Source organism: Sus scrofa, chromosome 17 (genome assembly GCF_054392235.1).
Source record: "Sus scrofa isolate SSC_HxYL_T2T_F1_AM1 chromosome 17, Sscrofa_HxYL_maternal_Yorkshire_Landrace_v2.0, whole genome shotgun sequence".
In the NCBI taxonomy this organism is placed as follows: Eukaryota; Metazoa; Chordata; class Mammalia; order Artiodactyla; family Suidae; genus Sus; species Sus scrofa.
Window position 1 is genome coordinate 56,202,606 of NC_139399.1, and position 12,641 is coordinate 56,215,246.

Here is a 12,641-nt window from a genome sequence, read left to right on the forward strand (position 1 = left end):
GCTTGTGCTGAAGCTCATGGACTCTCTTTTTGTATCTTCTCAGCAGGGGAATCGTGGACAGGCGGGTTCAGAGAAGACAGCTGGGGACGCTGTGATAAGAGAATATTCGTAGATGAAAGCGGGCCCTCATGGCCCGTGTGCTGGTCTGGCTGCGCGGGTGCAGAGGCCCATCTTCGTTAACTTGGTTCCTACTGTGAGCGGGGCCCTGTGCGCCCCGTACCTTAACAACTCAGCAAGGGAGGTCTTCCTCTTCCCACTCTACAGATGAGACAACTGAGGGTCGGCACGTCAAAAAGCCTTGCCCGAGGCCATTCGGCTAATAGGTATCAGAGGAGGCTGGGGGCCCAGACTGACCTGCCCGTGTGCCATTAGTACAAGACCGAGTTCTTTGAGGGACCGGCAAAGAGTCAAGGTAGTAACAATGGCTTATGAAGGGCTGGAAGTGGGTGCTCGGGCTGGGTGGGTGGAAGAGCTCCGCCCAGGGGAGCAAAGGGCGGTAGGTGGCAATGAACCTTGGAGCAAGGGCCTAGCTGGACTGGGTGGGTGTCAGCTCTGGGCCTCTGACTATGTCAGATGATGCACGAGGGCCTCGAATGCCAAGCAGATGGTTTGGAGCCAATGGGTGAGGCCATGGGGAGCCATTGCTGGCTTAGGGCCTCTTTCTCTCCCTCCCGAGGCGGCCTCCCTCTCACGCAGCAGAGCAATTTCCCAAAGCATTTTCTCTAATTTGTGATTGTTTTTCTAACCCAGAAGCTGCCAGAGTCTCCAGCTTCTCCCAGCCCACGAACCAGGCTGAGCTGCCAAAGCCGCTGGTCTCCTCCCCCAGCCCGGCCCACTTGGGGACCTCTGAGTCCCTCCATCCCCAAAGCCCCCGAGGCTCCTGGAAGGCTGCGGGGAGGGTCTTGTGGGCTGACTGGGTTGATGCCAAGCCCCAAGGATGGCTGGAGAGCTGGAGCCACTACCTGCTGGCTGACAGAGCCTGGAGAGAGAGGTGTGGTCCCTGGGTTGGGGGTGGCAGGAGGGCTCCGTGAGGGAACCAGGTTCAGAAGGGAGCTGAGGGTTCAGAATGGGGACAAGTACATGCAGAGAGAGACCAGGAGCTAAGTGAAGTGGTGGCTGCTTCTGGAGGGACCTGGGGGTCCAGGAGGGGGTGCGGCTCAGTAAGAGGATCTGGGGCTCCAGGAGGCGGTAGGGGCGCTGCAGGGGCCTGGGGCTCTTGCAGAGGGGAGCCAGAGCTCTGCTGGGGAGTCTGGGGGATGGAGGCTCTCTGCCATGAGAGGAGAGGGCTTCCAGAAGGAGATGGGGGCACGGAGAAGAGATGGGGGGGGCTGTGTGAGTGGGGGATTCCACCAGGGGCTCAGTTGGGGGCCTGGGATTTGTGAGGAGATGGGGGGTCTTGGAGGAACGAAGGCTCAGAAGAGAGAACAGGGGCTCAGTGAAGGGATCAAGGGCTAAATCGAGGGGGGCAGATGATTTGGGAAGGGGTCAGGGCTGTGTAAGAGGGTGGGGGCTCAGAGAGAAATGTTGGCTTATGAAGGGACAGAGGCTGAGTGAGGAGAATGAGGGGCCCTCTCTCTAAGGGATGCTCTGAGAATTAAGGTGCCCAATTTGTCCTGGCTCATCCCAGCCACAGGTCTGTCTGCTTCTCCGGAAGTTCCCCTCACCTTGGTCCTTTGCTCCCCCACCCCCACCTCGCATCCCGAGTCCTTCTCCACCAAGTGCTCCAAACCTGACCCGATCTGTACTCACTCCCTCCAAGTCACTCCTACAGATTTTAGTGCAAACACATGACCAGGTAGGTACTTCAGACACCTGCAATGATCAGTAAGGTAGTTCTCCCTCCGAGGGAACTGCAATCCCTCCAGCTGCAAGTGCAGCCAATTTTCTCTGTTCTCTCCTGGGAATAGAACACACCAGACTGGTCACCTTCTTTCGGGGCATCCTCTCAAATTTCTAGATACAATAATTCTGGTCCCTTCCATTGATGTTTCTAATCACTATCGTTATTATCAAGCAAGCATCTCCAAATGCTTCTGGTAAGATTTTACCAGAGCCTGGCACATTGTAGGCTCACAACAAATGTAACTTGGATGGATGAATAAGTTGGAGGATCATGGATAAACGAGGGTGGATAAATAGCAGAAGATGGAAAGAAAGGCAGTGGTACATGTGTGGCAGGGGACAGGCGGATGGACGGGCGGATTGGCAGATGGATGTTTAAATGGAGGTGGGTGGGCAGGAGGAAGATGGATTGGTGGATGGATGGATGGATGGCTTAGATGAGATGCTGGCTGGCTGAATAATCTTAGCTGGCCTCTCAACTTGTCCCCATATCTCCCAAGTACAGACCCCCAGTGTGGCTGATGGCGCCCCAGTTCTCCCAGACATCCACGCTCGAAACCTCGTCATATTTCACTTCCCCGTTTCCCTCCACGACCAGCAGTCCTGTTGATCATATTTCCTTGGTGCCTTTTCCTTCAGGCTCCCGTTCTCCATGACCTCAGTCAAGCCCCAACTCCACCTGTGTCTCCCGGAAGATCTCAGCTGCCCCTGCCCCCTGCTTCCTTTCCCATCAAAGTCGATCCTAAAACAGTGCCATCAACCGGATCTTCCTAGAGCTCCCCAGTGCCTGCATTTCCTCGCTGGGGTGCCACGCTTCTGAATTCTGCAGAACCTCCTCCTCTCAGCTGCTCTCATTCCTCCCCCGTAATACTCTGTGCTCTGGTCAAAGCTGGCAACAGGCCATCAGCCAAGGACATTCACCAAGCTCCCCCCTCCCCTCATGCTGTCCCTGCCACCTGCACTGTCTTCCCTGCCACCTCCACCCCCACAGCACACGGCTCCTCCTGGACCTCAACACGCATATCCAAAGCTGCCTCCCTGATGCACCCTCCCTAATCCCTTCAACCAGATAGGGTCGACGAGCCACTTCAAGACACGCTTACTGAGCAGCTACTACGTATGTGCCCAACCGGCTAGGGGGCCCTGGTGGTGAGAAGATGAGACGTGGGATGAGAAAGACACACTCTCTGCCTTCAAGGGGACACAGCCTGCTTGTGGAGGCGCCTGTGAGCAGGCGCACCAACACAGAATTCAAAGGGAAAAAAATGGGTAAAAGAGTGGAATATAAGTAGTTAATGCTCAGGGAGCAGGCATTGTTCTCGTGGGCCAGGCACTGTTCTAAACTTGGATCTATTAACGGATCTATTAACGGATCAAACCTCTCAACACACCTGGGAGGGAGGGCCCGGTGAGGAACCCAGCTGGAGCTCAGGTGGGGCAGTTTACCTGTGGCCATCCAGCTGCGAAGGGGCGGAGCCACGGTGGGAATGTCCAGTCTGGCTCCCGGGTCTGTGCTTTGAACAGCTCACGTTGGGATGGCAGAAACAGGATCGTGGGAGGCGGACAGACAGAGAAATTCCTGACCGGGCTCCCTCTGACCTCCCAGTCCCCCTCCCCCACTGGGCCATCATCCTGCACCCCCAACTCCTGACAACCTGGTCCCTTTCCCTTCAAGGCAGGAGGCTCATGTGAAAAAATGGAAATGAAAATGTAGCGGCAAAGGACTCAGTCTGTTGCTGAGACACTGTAGGACCCAAGGCAAGTTTCCTTCTCCAGCCGTACAATGCGGTTGGGCGGGCGACACGTGAAGAGCCTTTGAACTCTAACATGCTTAATCCTAAACGACTGCTCGGATGATAGAAGCAGCCCCGCGAGGCTCTTGGCCTCAGGGCCTGGCTGCATCTCCCAGGAACTCCCAGTTGTCCCCGAATACAGGATTTCAGCTCCTGGTTCCCGTGGGCTCCACTGTCCTACGTCTGGTCACCTGACTCTGTCCAGCTCGTCACTGCCCATCATCTTGTCTGCCCACTGACCTGGATCCATCTGCCTGAGCCACCCATCCATCAGCTGGCCCGGGCCCCTCCACCTTGTGTCCCCTGCCTGCCTGGTGTCTTGTCACTCTGCCCATCACACACACACACTTGCAGAGTCCACCTCCCCATCCCTGGCGCCTTCCTTGGCAAGCACCACAATGACAACAGAGAGATAAGGGGGCATGACTCATAGAGAAGTCCAGACTAAACATCAGAACCCGCTTTCCAGGGACCCAAACAGTTCTCCGCCCTCAGACATCCTCTGCCATCTCTCGGGGGCGCCCCCAGCCCCCTCCGTGCTTCTACTTGAGGGGCTTCTACTTGAGGAATCTGGTCAGGGCCACATGCCTCCTGCCAGAAACGTCCAAGTGGTCCCCGAGGAAATCATTGGACAAGAGCGCGAAGATGTGTGTACAAGGATGTTCATGGCAGAATTGTTTGTAATCGCGAAGGATTGGAAACAACCCAAATGTCCGAGAGTGGGGGCCGGTTAAATGAATTATGGTCCAGCCACAATGGAGAACCATGCAGCTCTTAAAAAATGATGATGTAGATGTATATTTATCGAAATGGCAAGACATTCACAATATATTATAGAGTGAAAAATGCAGGTTACAAAGGCATGTGTGCAAAACAAGACGCCATTTTTATTTTTTAAAAATCCATATATGTCAGAAGGATAATGCCCCCAAAATGTTAGCCAGATGGGGGTGGGATTATGGCTAATTAAAAATGCTTTCCTCTACAAAATGACACACACACATACATATATATATTATACACATGTATACATATGTATGTATAAATTTGCACTTGAGGATATGCAGTGACTCTGTATTGAAGACTTCCTACAAGCCCAGCGCTGGGCTAAGCCCTTTTTCTCTGTTTGAGAAAACCTCATTTATTCTTCCTTGCAATCCTACAAGGCAGCTTCGTTAAACCCACATTACAGATGAGGAAACAGGCTCACTCAGCTAATAAGTAGCAGAGCCCCATGGTTTAAACTTCTAAATTTTTTTATTTTAAAAATGTTTATTTTTTTGGCCACGCCTGAGGCACGTGGACGTTCCTGGGCCAGGGATCGAACTTGTGCCACAGTAGCGACCTAAGCCACAGCCGTGACAACACAGATCCTTAACCTGCTGAGCCACCAGGGAACTCCCAGAGCCTGTGCTCTTCATCAGCAGGTTGTCACGTTTCTCACACGGTTTAGCTATAATGTGCCTATTTTTAAAAAATAACATATATTTACTTGGGTGATAAAGAAATGACAGAAGTTAACAAGACAAGGGAAAAAATGGGCTGCCAAAATATACACAGCAACATGCCCTCAAGCTCTGGGGTGTTTGGCAGCTTTCCGGCAGCTGTGTCCCTGGGCCCATCCATCCCTCCACGCTGTATCCAGCACCTTGGTCCAGCCTGCTGGAGAGGGGCCAGGCAACCCTGGGTAGGGCTGGGTCTTAGGTATTGAAGGCTTTAATGTCGTGTGGATTGCGGGCCCCTCCTCCTGCCCAAATTTGCTTCAGTGAGGGGCATCAGCCATATGCCATGTGCCATGCTAGATGCTGGGGAGACCAAAATGAAAAAACCCAGGGCCTGCCTTCAAGATCTTCTCATCCAGGGCTGCGTTTTTCAACCTCTGCACTATCGACACTCAGGGCTGCATGAGTCTCTGTTGTGGGACCTGCCCTGTGCACTGCAGGATGTTCAGCAGCATCCCAGACCTCTACCCACTAGATGCTAGTAGCAGCCACTTACGCAGTTGTGATGACCAAAAAGGTCCTAGACATTGCCAAACGTCCTCTAGGGGGCAAAACTGCCCCTGGCTGAAAACCACAGATCTAGTCGATGATACAGGGCAGACAGGAAAAGCTAAACTAATTGCCATCGGGCTCAGGAGAGATGGGAGGCACATGTGCCTGGATGCATCAGAGAAGGCATCCTGGGATGCACCTGTCCCAGACATGTGAGGGTCCCGCAAGGTTCTTTTCATTCTACAGACTAAATCTGGGTGATCTCATCCATCCTTGTGGCTTCAAAGGTCTATTTCTGGCCTAGAACGCTCAGGGTGGCCCAGTCTTTTCTGCACAACTGTCCATCAGGCATCTCTATGCATGTCCCCCCAGCATCTCACATATCCTCTCTCCACAGCTCTTGTCCACCTCTTCCTGAAAGCCTTGCTCCTCTGGTGGCCCACACAGCTTCCCAGGTCAGAAACAGGGGCTCCTTCCGGCCCCCACATCTACCAAGCCTCCCAAGCCTGCCCATTCAACTCCTCCAACCTCATTGTCCTCTACTCCCCGGGCCCAGCCACGGCCCGTCCTCCCCGCCAATTCATTCTCCATGGGGCAGCGAAGTGAGGCTTCCAAGGCAATCCCTTCAGGCCCCTTCCCAGCTGAAAACCCTTCAGGGGCTCCCCATGGCACTCAGGCTGCTGTCCAAGCTCCTTCTCATGCCTTTCAAGATCCACAGGGCCCAGGCTTCAGCCCACCTCGCTGGCCCTGTTTCCTGTGACTCCCACACCCGTACCCTCAAGCTCTCCGTGTTCCATTTCAGCCAAGTGAACTTGCAGTTCCGCCCTCACTTGGTCCCCTCAGTCCTCGCCCGGACCCTGCTCCCCATCCTCCCTCCACCCCGCCCCTCTTCATCTCCTGGACAACTGCGAATCAACCTGCAGGTCTCTGCTGAACCACCTCTTCCTCCTGGAAGCCTCTGCTGCGCGCCGCCCCCGCCACCGGCTCTTATCATGGCTCCTGAGAATTGTTTAATTGTCTCCTTCCTGGGACCATCAGACTCCTATCAGCTGGGATCCTGTCTGCTTGCTCCCCACTGTATCTCTAGCATTTGGCACGATGCTTCGCACACAGTAAACATCACATAGGGATGCGTACATAGATATTTTAAACTGGATAAAGAATGGATGGACAGTCAGACAGACAGATGGCTGGGTGGATGCAAGGGACAGGTACTGGGTTAGGGTCTTTAATGTGCTGAAAGAGCTTCAGGGGACGGGTGTTCAGGTAGCTGGGCAGGTGTGGCTGAATGCGGGAGCGTGGGATTGGAGGCACAGTGGGAGAGAAAGGAGGATGCAGACGGATTACAAGGACCTTGAATGTCACGGTGCAGAGTCTGGACTTAATTCAGTAGGCGATGGGGAGCCATGGAAGGGTTTTAATCAAGCAAGTGACACAATCCCACCTGCGTTCGAGAAGGATCGCTCTGGCTGCAGCAGGCATTGCAGTGGGAGGGGATCAGAGGCGGGGAGCCCAGGCAGGAGGCCGCCACAACGGTTTCGGCAAAGCCAGTGAGGTCTGCGCCATAGCAGCTCTCGTGGGGTAGACGGGAGAGGGGAAAAGAGTAGAGACGGGGGGAAAATGAATCCATGGGAATCACGGATATATTCTGATGCCCCGGCCACATGCACCGACTGGCCAGTCCCTTGAAGGGTCCTGAGGTCCAAGACAGATCCGGGTGGTCCTGACTCAACTTCACACTCCTGCCAGGGGTACAGGCAGCCAAAGCCAGGTGCCAAACCGAACAGAGAAACCGCCACCTTCAGCATCACAGAAACCACGGGATACAAACAAAGGGACAATAATGGTCCACAGTATTGCTTCACTAATGAAGCATCCTCCGTTCCAGGCACTATGCTAAGCACCATATACACTCACGCACGTGTAGCCTTCACACAACCCCCACATTACTTTCCCCAGCCTCCCACTGCCCAGAGGCGGCCACTGAGGCTCAGAGAGGCAAAATAACTCCCAGAGTCACGCAGGCAGCAAGTCACAAATGCAGGCTGGTCTGACTCCAATGCTCGGGTCTTTAATCAGTTCTATTATTGGCTGATGAAGGAACGGGGGGTGGGGGGGAAGGAAGGGAATTCCTCCAGGTTTCTGCACCCCATGTGTTCAGACCCAGACTCCTGTATTCAGAAGGCTGTCTCCACTGTAAAAGAAGTGGACTAAAGAGCGAGCGGTGTGTATATCCTTAACCCCCCAGTTAGGCCACTTTTGTGGAAACTGAAGAACTATCCTCTGGGGGCCCCCCTACGGGCCCTTGGCTGCAGAGTATGCAAAGCTGGTTTTGCAAATTAGAGAAAGGCAGCCCTTCCTCCATAGGAAGGACATAGTCTGCCTTGATGAGTGGAGCTTAAGATGATTTCAGCCCCACTTTCCCCTTGAACTGAGTGCCCTTGCACAGTCAACGACCTGCCCAACTGTACAGGATAGCCATGCCTCCACCCACCTGATTCCAGCAGCCACTGTGCATCATCTTTGGTGAGAAAAACATTCCCTCTGACAGACACAGAGCTCAAAGCATTTTACAGTCAAGTTTCTTGTCAGGCCTTGCCTCCTCCATGGGAGAGAAGGCCAAGTTCAATTACATCCATTGTCCTGATGAAAAAGTTGGGGTCAGAGCCTGTCCTGATGGTTAAAAAATAAATAAAACCTAGGCTTTCTCCAGATAGGCCTGTATCAAAACACAAGGTTCCAGGAAGCCAAGGCCTCTAGTCAAGAGCTCCACCTTAAGGGCGTTCTGAGGAGTCCAGGGGGCTGGAGAGTAAGCCCACCAGCACAGGGGACATGAAGCTTTTCTCCCTGAGCCCGGGCCTGAGCCCTAGCTCTCCTTTCAGCCTGACAAAGGTGGATTCCCTGCCCCTAGTCCCTAGTGCCCTGTAGGGGTCGCCCCAGGGCAGGATGGGGAAGCTCCCAGCCAGGGAGCCCCAGGCCAAAGCCATCTCCTTAGGGTCTCTTTTCCTGGAACCACACTGACTCCATCCTCAGCTCCCACCCCCTCCCAGGCCGAGCTGCACCGGCTGCTGCCCGAGTTATATAAACAGGAATCATTCTCTCTCTCTCTCTCTGAATACCTGAGGCTGCATTTCCGAATGAAGCTTCCTGATGGAAGAAAAAGGGGAAGAAAAAAAAAAAGAGCAGAGAGAGAAGCAAGGAAATTTAATTGGCTGACTCCTATCACCCATGTGGTAAATAAACTGGCTGCTCCAAACTTTGCGAAATCGCTAACTCGGAGGAGACAGGCCCTCGTGGGGTCCCTGCCCAGCCCCTTCTCAGAGGGCTGTGGGGTGCAGAGCTCCTGCAAAGGCCTTGGAAAAAAAGCAGAGCCCTGGGAACACAGCAGGGGCACTGGAAGTCCTGCCTGGAGGCACAATTATTCCAGACCACAAGAGATGCCCTGAGATCAGAGCCACCCCCTCCGCGCATACACTTTTTACAGAAGAGCTGTGACTTGTGTGGGTAACACCCCACCTTTAGGGGCCCCAGTGCATCTTCAGCGTCTGCTGTTTAGGCTTCTCTGCAAGAGGCATTTCAACATCTTTCCCTGGGTACTGGCCGAGGAGCACAGGGGTCTAATTTAAACCCCTCTTATACTTCAGCAGGTGTTTCCTTCTTCTGCTTGCAATGAGAAGGCAAGAAACTGTTCCCCCACCCCCACCCCCAGACCTGCCCGACCTATAAAGAGGGTCAGTGAAGCCTGAAAGTCAGGACACCTGGGTTCTGGCTCCGGCTCTGGCTCTGGCTGTAGCTGCCCTTGGGACCCGAGATTCTCAAAAGGGGAAGAAGGGGGGCCGAGCGATCTCTGCCGTGCTCATGGTCGGGAATAGGGGAGGGGGAGGCCTCATCTCCAGAAGCCAGCTGCAGAGATCTGGCTGATTCTGCAAAGCACTTGCCCCAGAGGGACTGGTGGGGCTGGGCCCAGGTAGGCACGCAGACACCCCTAGGAAGCAGGGTTTACATGTCGACAATGGCCTTCCCTTCCAGGGAGAATGTAAGAGGAGTATCCCAGACACTGGGAGATGGAGAGGAATAGGGGTGGAGAAGGAGCTGGGCCAGGGAAGGGGGTAGGGAACAGGTGACTGGAGCAGAGAGAAACCGAGGCACGCCACATGGAAAATGGATGGAGGAGAAACGGTCGCAAATGAGCAAAGACCCAAAGGATGGGTGTAGACACCGAACGCCCCAAAGAACTGTTAGAACAAGGGTAACTCAGGGGGACAGAGTGGGCACTGATGGACAGATGCAGGGGGTACTAATGAGAGACAGAGGGCCATGATGGTTAGGGAGGAGCCTAGGGGTTCCAAGGCAATGGAGATGCTGACACAAGGCAGTGGGGCCGTCTAGTGGGGGAGGAAGAGGCTAAGACCCAGAACCCCACAGGAGGCGGCCGACAGAGGGCTGGCAGCAGGCAAAAACCTCAAATGAGCCCTGAACTGGGGGCACCTTAGCGACACCCAGGGCCCGGATAAAGCTGGAATCAGACCCCAGAAAACGACTTGGTCTGTGCAACCTCAGGCCAGACCCGAAGGGGTGTAGAGAAGACAACTCGAGCTCCCAGAAGCTCAAGTTGTCTGTCGGCTTCAAGCGGCGACTTCTCTGCCCGCCACCAGGGGGTGCCCCTGCAGCTCGGGGAGACCCCGAGGGACTCCGGATTAGCTCCTTCCGCAGCAGCCCCGCCTGGTGGTCTCCAGCCGCACCCCGGCTGGGGGCAGGAGCCAGACAGCGCCAGGGAAGAGGGGCAGGGGAGATCAAGTCCGGAGGCCCTAGTAAGATGGGACCCGACAGTGCCTACACAATCCACAAGTCCCTCGTCATCGCCCAGGCCCCCGAGGGCCAGTCCCAAGTGGCGCTCCCTTTGGACGTGAGGCCGTCGGCCCTGTCCTTCTTCCGTGGAAGGGATAGTGTTGCCCGAGCCAGGTGCTCAGGAAGAGGGCGGCGCTGCCCCTCGCTCAACACCTGTCCGTCGCCCGGCCCGACGGCTGGAGGGCAGCGAGGTCGCGCTGGTGGGGCCGGCGGGGGGTCCCTGCGGGCCAGCTCGCCCCCTCCCCGTGAGGTGGCCGCAGCCGCGCGTGTCGCCGCGGCTTGAGTCAGCCTCTGGGTGCCCCCGGACGCGGCACGACCTCGCAGACACACACACCCGCGCGCACACGCTCACGCCGTGCGGTATTTCCCGGCCCGGACCCCGCCTCTGGGAGGGGCCCGGGAGCCGAAACCCGGTAGCCGGGGCTGGGGGGCCGCCGGGAACGCCGGGGTCCCGGCCCCCGCGCTCAGCCTGTGCGCCACCTCCCCAGCCCCTTTCGGCGCGCGGGCTTGGCCCCCGGCACGGCCCCCGGCGGCCCGCGGGGGTCCCGGAGGCTCCCGGGCGCGCGGCGGGCGGGGTGGGGGGTGGGGCGGGCGGGGGCCGCGGGCTTCGGGCCGCGAGGCGGCTCGGCTCCGCGCCGGGGAAAGTTTGGACGTGGGAAACTCCCTCCCCGCCCGCCCCGCCGAGAGGAGGGGGCGCGCGGGGGGCGGGCGCGGGCAGCCGGGCTCCCCCGGAGGCGGGCGGCTCGCCGCCCCCCCCCACGCCGCCTGCGGGGCCGCTCCTGCCGGCCGGGGGGCTCCCTCCCGGCTGGGCAGCCTCCCCTCGGCGCCAGTCCCGCCGCCCCTCCCGCGGCACCCCGCGCTCTTACCTCGGGGAGCGGCCCGGGGCTCCCCCCCAGTCCTGCCGCCTCGGGACGCTGCGTGGGGCGGGAGCCCAGGCGCGGGCGGGCGAGTCCGGAGCCCGGCGGCCGCCCGGAGGAGCCGGAGGGAGAGCGGGCGCGAGAGGGGGAGCCGCGGCGGCGTGTGCGCGCCTGTGTGCGAGCGAGAGAGCGAGGGAGCGAGGGAGTGAGCGAGCGGGAGCGAGGGAGTGTGCGTGTCTGACTAGGGGGGAAGTGTGCAAGGGACGGATCCCTTCCTTCCTCCCGCAGCCTCTGGTGGAGACTCGGAGAATGCAGCGCCCGCCGGGCAGGAGCGCCGCGCCGCAGGCGGCCGCCGGGCCGGGACCCCGCAGCCGCCGAGCCCGGGCCCCCGCCCCCGGGGCGCGCCCCTCCCCCGCCAGGAGGGGCCGGCCTCTCGGTCCCACCGCGGCCACGTCCCAGGAACCCCTGGGGGGCAGGGCCCCTCCTTCCTCCAACTGCAGATCCACGCGAAGGGAGCGCCCCCAGGAGGGGCCCCATCTCCCGCCCAGCCTGGCAGCTCCCCCGAGACCCCCAGTTTGAGACCCGACCCTTCTCCACCATTTGACTTTACGGCGTCCGGGGCTCCCCCATTTCTTTCCCACGACTATGGGAGCCCGGCTTCAGAGGAGAGGGGCGCAGGCTTCTCAGTGGCTGCCCCTGGCTGGCTGCCCAGAAAGCACCCCCGCCCCCGCGCCCCCACCCCCCACAGACCCAATGGTCTCAGAAGCAATCGCTGGACATCCTGCAACCAACAAAGTAAGGCAAGACATCCCCAGCCTAAATTTAGTGCCACCTTGGCCCCCAGAGCCTCCCATTTTATAATCTCCTCCCCTCCACTGCCCTGAAACACCATCCAGGGGGGTGAATTTTCCAATCTTTAAAATCCAGCTAGCCCGCTGCCCGAGGTCTTTCTGCCTGGCCCAGTTTCTTTCTCCTGGCAGCATTGGCGGCATGGTTTCTCTAGTCTCATCTCTTTAGGATGAGGCCTAATTGCGAAGTTCCCTTAGTTCTCAGTAGGAGGTTGTTGAGGGTGGGCTAGGAAACTGTGACTTCCACAGATCTGTTCTTTGTCTTGGGTTGGATGTCCCCCCAGGAGCTCCCCAAAGGGCTGTCGCATAGAGGGTGAGGATGGCAAGAGACAAGACCCCATGATACCCACCATGCTGTCGCTGACCAGACCCACAATGATGTATGAAGTTCAAGGTCAAGAGGGAGCTGGTCACCCCAGGATCCCTGGACTCCTGTGGGACTCGGACTCTAGCTCACCC

At 57.5% G+C, this 12,641-nt stretch overlaps 1 protein-coding gene across 3 annotated transcripts in view; it reads right to left on the reverse strand.

Annotated features, from left to right (window-relative positions):
* The window catches only part of CDH22 (cadherin 22), a 131,987-nt gene extending 120,414 nt beyond the window's left edge, over nucleotides 1-11,573 (reverse strand). For all 3 annotated transcript variants that reach the window (XR_014832457.1, XM_085004074.1, XM_021077733.2), the window contains exon 1: nucleotides 11,344-11,573. The gene's annotated coding sequence lies outside the window, so the exon portion shown is untranslated. The remainder of the gene's footprint in view (nucleotides 1-11,343) is intronic.
* Nucleotides 11,574-12,641: the final 1,068 nt, after the last annotated feature.